Genomic DNA, 7600 nt, shown 5'->3' with positions numbered 1-7600 from the left:
TGTGTCAGAAATAAGTATTCCAGTTTTACACATAAGAAAACTGACCCAGGGAGATGAAATGATTTGGGCAATAGCCCATAGCTGACAAGTGGCATGACAGGGTTCCCTATCTAGGTCAGTCTGGTTCAGCAGTCCATGCTCTTTGTACTGTAACACCCCTTCTCAAAGACCAGTCAACAGTACAACTGAATTCAGAGCTAGCATGGGAATATGTTCAGAGAGCTACTAGTTCAATTTAAATTTGAGAAAATAAGTCTTGTTATTACTTTCAAAGACATAAATCATTTTTAATCTGTGCTTTCTAAAACATCAACCATTGTAAACTCCATCATCAAGACTTCTCTCTTTTAATCCTAAACATGAAAAGACAAAACAGCCCTGCTCTTCCGTTCCCAACTGCATGTGTCACTTTTGGTTTCGATTTAAGAAAAGTTCTTTTTATTATCACTGCTAAATATGGGTCTGAGTTGGAACTTTCTGAATCTTAAGCCTTACAATTGTTTTAAAATTTATCATTCCTACTTTATTATCTCTTAAATGTTATTTAAGATATTTGGATGTTATTTCAGAAGGAGTAAGAATTAGAAGGTACGTTGACAAAATATGGGAAGTACATTTAAATGTATAATTTCTGAAATTGTGAACAGTAAATAGCATTCCTTTCTTTCTGTTGTTTGAATAACAAATACAGTGATATTAATATTTTGTCCTACATACATCTAAAAGTACCAATATTGAATATGGCTGCTCAGCCTCCAGCCATTTCATCCCAATTCTAGTCAGTAAGAAGAGAGAAGCGGGAAGAAGGTCATGCTCTCTTTCTTTAAAAACACTTTGCTAAAAACACATATACATTTCATTCACCAGAACTTAATCACATGGCCAGATCTAGCAGCAAGGAAAGCTGAGAAATTTAGTCTTTATTATAACTGAATATCAGCCTAACCAAAAATCTGAAATTATATTAATCCTGAAGAAGAGGGAAATGGATTTGAAGGCAACTAGTCAGAGAAGGCAATGGCACCCCACTCCAATACTCTTGCCTGGAAAATCCTATGGATGGAGGAGCCTGGTAGGCTGCAGTCCATGGGGTCACTAAGAGTCGGGCACGACTGAGCAACTTCACTTTCACTTTTCACTTTCATGCATTGGAGAAGGAAATGGCAACCCACTCCAGTGTTCTTGCCTGGAGAATCCCAGGGACGGGGCACCCTGGTAGGCTGCCGTCTCTGGAGTCGCACAGAGTCGGACACAACTGAAGCGACTTAGCAGCAGCATTTTCTCTCCCAGGTTCATGCTAGTGAAAAAGCTGGCTTAAAACTTAACATTCAGAAAACGAAGATCATGGCATCAAGGCCCATAAAGGAAATCAACCCTGAATATTCTTTGAAATAACTGATGCTGAAGCTAAAGCTCCAACTCTTTGCCGCCTGATGGGAAGAACCAACTCATTGGAAAAGATCCTGATGCTGGGAAAGATTGAGGGCAGGGGAGAAAGGGACAACAGAGGATGAGATGGTTGGATGGCATCACCAACTCAATGGACATGAGTTTGAACAAGCTCTGGGAGATAGTGAACGAGAGGGAAGCCTGGTATGCTGCAGTCCATGGGATTTGCAAAGAGTCAGACAACGACTTTGTGACTGAACAGCAACAGTGAAACAGTGAATGAATTAGGGACCAACTGTTTGATAACTGGTTAGCACTGACTTCCCATGTGAGGTTTGTGATCAATTTAAAGTAGATTAAGAGTCATAATGGAGAAGGCAATGGCACCCCACTCCAGTACTCTTGCCTGGAAAATCCTATGGATGGAGGAGCCTGGTGGGCTGCAGTCTATGGGGTCACTAAGAGTTGGACACGACTGAGCGACTTCACTTTCACTTTTCACTTTCATGCCTTGGAGAAGGAAATGGCAACCCACTCCAGTGTTCTTGCTTGGAGAATCCCAGGGACGGGGGAGCCTGGTGGGCTGCTGTCTATGGGGTCGCACAGAGTCGGACACGACTGAAGCGAGTTAGCAGCAGCAAGAGTCATAATAAGGTGGTTGTGGCTTTCCTCTAGTCATCTTCAGTTGTTTGCGGGTGGAGAGTTAGATTTTACCAATTTTACCAGGTTTGTGTTGTTGTTTTGGCCCCACCTTGCAGCTTGGGGGATCTTCTTAATAGTTCCCTGACCATGGAGGCAATGCCAAAGAATGTTCAAACTACTGAACAATTGCACTCATCTCAGTCAGTCAGTCAATTCAGTCGCTCAGTTGTGTCCGACTCTTTGTGACCCCATGGACCACAGCATGCCAGGCCTCCCTGTCCATCACTATCTCCCGAGTTTACTCAAACTCATGTCCATTGAGTCGGTGATGCCATCCAACATTCTCATCCTCTGTCATCATCCCCTTCTGCTCCCACCTTGAATCTTTCCCAGCATCAGGGTCTTTTCCAACGAGTCAGTTCTTCGCATCAGGTGGCCAAAGTATTGGAGATTCAGCTTCAGCATCAGTCCTTCCAATGAATATTCAGGACTGATTTCCTTTAGGATGGACTGGTTGGATCTCCTTGCAGTCCAAAGGACTCTCAAAAGTCTTCTCCAACACCACAGTTCAAAAGCATCAATTCTTCGGTGCTCAGCTTTCTTTATAGTCCAACTCTCACATCCATGCATGACTACTGGAAAAACCATAGCTTTGACTGGACAGACCTTTGTTGGCAAAGTAATGTCTCTGCTTTTTAATATGCTTTCTAGATTGGTCATAACATTTCTTCCAAGGAGCAAGCATCTTTTAATTTCGTGCAGTCACCATCTGCAATGATTTTGGAGCCCAAGAAAAGAAAGTCTGTCACTGTTTCCATTATTTCCCCATCTATTTGCCATGAAGTGATGGGACCATATGCCATGATCTTAGTTTTCTGAACGTTGAGTTTTAAGTCAACTTTTTCACTCTCCTCTTTCACTTTCATCAAGAGGCTCTTTAGTTCTTCCCTTTCTGCCATAAGGGTGGTGTCATCTGCCTATCTGAGGTTATTGATGTTTCTCCCAGCAATCTTGATTCCAGCTTGTGCTGCAGCCAGTGTTAGTTCTATAAGGTTGTATGTCTTCATAGAACCATTCAACTTCAGCTTCTTCAGCATTACTGGTCGGGGTATAGACTTGGATTACTGTAATATTGAATGGTTTGCCTTGGAAACAAACAGAGATCATTCTGTCATTTTTGAGATTGCATCCAAGTACTGCATTTTGGAATCTTTTGTTGACTCTGATGGCTACTCCATTTCTTCTAAGGGATTCTTGCCCACAGTAGTAGATATAATGGTCATCTGAGTTAAATTCACCCATTCCGGTCCATTTTAGTTCGCTTATTCCTAAAATGTTGGTGTTCATTCTTGACATCTCCTGTTTGACCACTTCCAATTTACCCTGATTCATGGACCTAACATTCCAGGTTCCTATGCAAGATTGCGCTTTACAGCATTGGACTTCACTTCCGTCACCAGTCACATCCACAGCTAGGTGTTGTTTTTGCTTTGGCTCCGTCTCTTCATTTTTTCTGGAGTTATTTCTCCACTGATCTTCGGTAGCATACTGGGGACCTACCAACCTGGGAAGTTCATCTTTCAGTGTCCTATCTTTTTGCCTTTTCATACTGTTCATGGGGTTCTCAAGGCAAGAATACTGAAGTGGTTTGCCATTCCCTTCTCCAGTGGACCCATTTTGTCAGAACTCTCCACCATGACCCGTCCATCTTGGGTGGTCCTACAGGGCATGGCTCACAGTTTCATTGAGTTAGAAGGCTGAGCACCGAAGAATTGATGCTTTTGAACTATGGTGTTGGAGAAGACTCTTGAGAGTCCCTTGGACTGCAAGGAGATCCAACCAGTCCATTCTGAAGGAGATCAGCCCTGGGATTTCTTTGGAAGGACTGATGCTAAAGCTGAAACTCCAGTACTTTGGCCACCTCATGTGAAGAGTTGACTCATTGGAAAAGACTCTGATGCTGGGAGGGATTGGGGGCAGGAGGAGAAGGGGACGACAGAGGATGAGATGGCTGGATGGCATCACTGACTCGATGGACGTGAGTCTGAGTGAACTCCGGGAGTTGGTGATGGACAGGGAGGCTTGTCGTGCTGCGATTCATGGAGTCACAAAGAGCTGGACACGACTGAGCGACTGAACTGAACTGAAATGAACTGTGGTCCATATGATGAGATTGATTAGTTTTCTGTGATTGTGGTTTTCAGCCTGTCTGCCCTCTGATGGAGAAGGATAAGAGGCATATGGAAGCTTCCTGATGGGAGAGACTGACTGAGGGGGAAACTGGTTCTTGTTCTGATGGGCAGGGCCATGCTGAGTAAATCTTTAATCCAATTTTTTGTTGATGGGCAGGGTTGTGTTCCCTCCCTGTTATTAGACCTGAGGCCAAACTATGGTGGAGGTAATGAAGATAATGGCGACCTCCTTCAGAAGATCCCATGTGTACACTGCTATACTCAGTGCCCCCAACCCTGCAGCAGGCCACCGCTGACCCACACCTCCGCCAGAGACTCCTGGACACCCACGCCTCCGCCAGAGACTCCTGGACACCCACGGGCAAGTCTGAGTCAGTCTCTTGTGGGGTCATTGCTCCTTTCTCCTGGGTCCTGGTGCACACAAGTTTCTGTTTGTGCCCTCCAAGAGTGTTTCCCCAGTCCTGTGTAAGTTCTGATGGCTCTATGGTGGGGTTAATGGCAACCTCCTTCAAGAGGGCTTATGCCATACCCAGGTCTACTGCACCTAGAGCCCCTGCCCCTCAGCAGTCCACTGCTGACCGGTACCTCCTCAGGAGACACTCAAACACAGTTCTGTCTCAATCTCTGTGGGGTCTCTGGGTCCTGGTGTGTACAAGGTATGTTTGAGCCCTCAGAGCACGTCTGGCAGGTATGGGGTTTGATTCTAAATGTGATTTCACCCCTACTACTGTCTTGCACTCATCTCACAAGGTAGCAATGTAATGCTCAAAATTCTCCAAGCTAGGCTTCAACAGTATGTGAACTGAGAACTTCCAGATGTTTAAGCTGAATTTAGTAAAGGCAGAGGAACAAGAGATCAAATTGCCAAGTCCGTTGGATTGTAGAAAAAGCAAGAGAGTTCCAGAAAAACATCTTACTTCTGCTTCATTGACTATGCTAAAGCCTTTGACTCTGTGGATCACAACAAATTGTGGAAAATTCTTAAAGAGATGGGAATACCAGACCACCTTACTTGTCTCTTGAGAAATCTCTATGCAGATCAAGAAGCAACAGTTAGAACCAAACATGGAACAACGGACTGGTTCCAAATTGGGAAAGGAGTACGTCAAGGCTGTATGTTGTCACCTTGCTTATTTAACTTATATGCAGAGTACATCATGCGAAATGCTGAACTGGCTGCAGCACAAGCTGAAATCAAGATTCCAGAGAGAAATATCAATAACTTCAGATATGCACATAACATCACCCTTATGGCAGAAAAGGAAGATGAACTAAAGAGCCTCTTGATGAAAGTGAAAGAGGAGAGTGAAAAAGTTGACTTAAAACTCAACATTCAGAAAACTAAGATCATGGCATATGGTTCCACCACTTCATGGCAAATAGATGGGGAAATAATGGAAACAGTGACAGACTTTCTTTTCTTGGGCTCCAAAATCACTGCAGATGGTGACTGCAGCCATGAGATTAAAATATGTTTGTGCCTTTGAAGAAAAGCTATGCCAAAACTAGACAGCGTATTAAAAAGCAGAGAGATTTCTTTACAGACAAAGGTCCATCTAGTCAAAGCTATGGTTTTTCCAGTAGTCATGTATGGATGTGAGAGTTAGACTATAAAGAAAGCTGAGTGCTGAAGAATTGATGCTTCTGAACTGTGGGGATGGAGAAGACTCTTGAGAGTCCTTTAGACAGTAAGGAGATCCAACTAGTCCATCCTAAAGGAAATCAGTCCTGAATATTCATTGGAAGGACTGATGCTGAAGCTGAATCTCCAGTACTTTGGCCACCTGATGTGAAGAACTGACTTGTTGGAAAAGACTCTAATGCTGGGAAAAATTGAAGGTGGGAGGAGAAGAGGCCAACAGAGGATGAGATGGTTGGATGGCATCACCGACTTGATGGACATGAGTTTGAGCAAGCTCCGGGAGTTGATGGTGGATAGGGATGCCTAGTGTGCTGCATTCCTTTGGGTCGCAAACAGTTGGACACGACTGAGGGACTGAACTGAACTGAACTGACCATGGAACTAGGGCCCCAACAGTAGAATTGTGGAATCCTAACCACTGGCCTGCCAGGGAACTCCCAGGCTTGTGGTTTTACCAAGACTTTGATGAGGGAAAGAGGCAAGGGAGTTGAGGGTTGTAATGAGAGAATTTAGGATAAATTAAGAGGAAAGTGCGGCCATCAGGGAGGAGGTATGAGGGCTGGTGAAAAGACTATGCTATGCTATGCTATGCTACATCACTTCAGTCGTGTCCGACTCTGTGTGACCACATAGACGGCAGCCCACCAGGCTCCCCTGTCCCTGGGATTCTCTAGGCAAGAAAACTGGAGTGGGTTGCCATTTCCTTCTCCAATGCATGAAAGTGAAAAGTGAAAGTGAAGTCACTCAGTCGTGTCCGACTCTTAGTGACCCCATGGACTGCAGCCTACCAGGCTCCTCCGTCCATGGGATTTTCCAGGCAAGAGTACTGGAGTGGGGTGCCATTGCCTTAGGATGAATGAATTGATGGTCTGGTCGGGTAGAAGGACCGGCTGAATGCTGGGAGTCAGAGGGAGTGAGCTGAAAAGATTGGAGTTGGTAGTATAGACTAGTGTGTGGAAACTGAGATTATGAAAGAGGTGCATTTATTGCATGGCAAGGTCTGGGATATGACAGTGGGAGTGAGTGACTGGTGTGGCATAGAGATCATTGAAAGGGAGGAGGTCAAGGAATTGATATGCTTGGGTATCAGAGGGTCATCTATATAAACCCTACATACTCATTGGGTCTGATTGCCTGTGCTCAAGCTCTTCCTCCATTGCCCAGCTGTACACATCAATTTCTTATCAGAAAGATGTAGATGTTGATAGTTTCTACATTCTAAGGCTGTTGTGAGGACTAAATGAATTAATACACACAGAGCACCTAGAAGACTGCCTGATGTATAATTCATGCAAAACAAGCTTTTATTTTCATTTATGACTAACGAATCTGTAACTCTAGCTCAGACCTGTCTTTATGAAGACTAGCACAAGCTCTTTTATAACCAAAATCCTAGAAATAGCTGTCTATACTTTTTTGCCCTTTCTCACCTCCCATTCCCCACTTTATGAAGACTAGCACAAGCTCTTTTATAACAAAAATCCTAGAAATAGCTGTCTATACTTTTTTGCCCTTTCTTACCTCCCATTCCCCGCTCTATTTTCCGCAATGAGTTATTCCCCTACCTCTGTACTAAAAATGCTTTTGAAAAGCCAACAATGATCTTGATCTTGCTATTGATTCTCAGTCTTCATCTTACAGAATTTGACATGGTTTTGATTATGTCTTGCTTCTGAAATCCTTATAAAATTTTTGGTTTTCAGGGCATCTCATTCTCCAGGGCTTTAATCACTGT

This window comes from Bubalus kerabau, chromosome 11 (genome assembly GCF_029407905.1).
Source record: "Bubalus kerabau isolate K-KA32 ecotype Philippines breed swamp buffalo chromosome 11, PCC_UOA_SB_1v2, whole genome shotgun sequence".
Taxonomy (NCBI): Eukaryota; Metazoa; Chordata; class Mammalia; order Artiodactyla; family Bovidae; genus Bubalus; species Bubalus kerabau.
The sequence above is the reverse complement of the archived record's forward strand: the minus strand, read 5'-3'. Positions refer to the sequence as shown.